This window comes from Azolla caroliniana, unplaced genomic scaffold (genome assembly GCF_043228905.1).
Source record: "Azolla caroliniana isolate FFs.n. ecotype wild unplaced genomic scaffold, voAzoCaro1.0.p SCAF_4, whole genome shotgun sequence".
NCBI classification, from domain to species: domain Eukaryota; kingdom Viridiplantae; phylum Streptophyta; class Polypodiopsida; order Salviniales; family Salviniaceae; genus Azolla; species Azolla caroliniana.
The window spans coordinates 19,515,492-19,516,388 of record NW_028230439.1 but is presented as its reverse complement, the minus strand read 5'-3'; the positions used below and the strand labels follow the sequence as shown (position 1 = coordinate 19,516,388).

The 897-nt window shown below is 37.0% G+C and overlaps 1 non-coding gene across 1 annotated transcript; it reads left to right on the top strand.

The window, feature by feature from the left end:
- The first annotated feature begins 219 nt into the window (after nucleotides 1–219).
- Nucleotides 220–292, top strand: TRNAR-UCU (transfer RNA arginine (anticodon UCU)). The gene has a single exon. It is a non-coding gene; the product is annotated as a tRNA-Arg (tRNA).
- The last annotated feature ends 605 nt before the right edge of the window (nucleotides 293–897 follow it).

Here is an 897-nt window from a genome sequence, read left to right as displayed (position 1 = left end):
TAGAGCACGGAGGATTGCAAGCCGTAATCCGATTCCTTAAATAATAAACCATACACAAACAAGAACATCTTTATAATAAACCGTACAATAAGACGAACGTAAACATGACATCAAATACCTTGCGACACAACCCTATTTTCAATAATAGCCATATTAGGAATAATATCGTAACTTCAAATCTATCTCAAAGTTAAATCATTAAAACTATAACCAAATCAAGCGCTTGTGGCCTAATGGATAAGGCACTTGACTTCTAATCAAGGGATTGTGGGTTCAAGTCCCACCAGGTGTGGATAACACCAAGGACAACAAAACGTGATCCCCTTGCTTGTTAAAACCCATAGACAAAGACAAACCATAATGTGATCTCAAATACATTCTATAAGAACCCTATTTACGTGGAATAATAGCGTAACACCAAATTGAATACAAAATAACACGATTGAATATATAGTATAACCAATAATTGTGTCGAAATGGATAATGCGTGTTCCTTATAACGAAGAGGTTTTGAATTCAAGTTCCACTTGGAGTGCAACACGAATGAGGAAAACCACTCTTCCGATTCCGCGTCGCAATCCGTACATCAACACGAACAATAACATAATTTTAATTACACTGTGTATTTATCATGTACCGACATTGAATAATCGAGCAATGCCAAACACAATCGAAAGTAAGTGGTTATTAGTAGCCAAACTAAATGGAGCGCTCCTCGCATAATGGATAAGGAACTCAACATTTTTTAAGGGCTCGGTGCTTCGGGTCCCCTAAAGCCTGCAACACGAAGAAAAACATGCCCTGATCCCATTCGTCATCATGACCTATATAGTAGGATAAACAATAAATTGACATTAAATCGATTGCGAAAATCCCATACCAGGAATATTAGTGTAA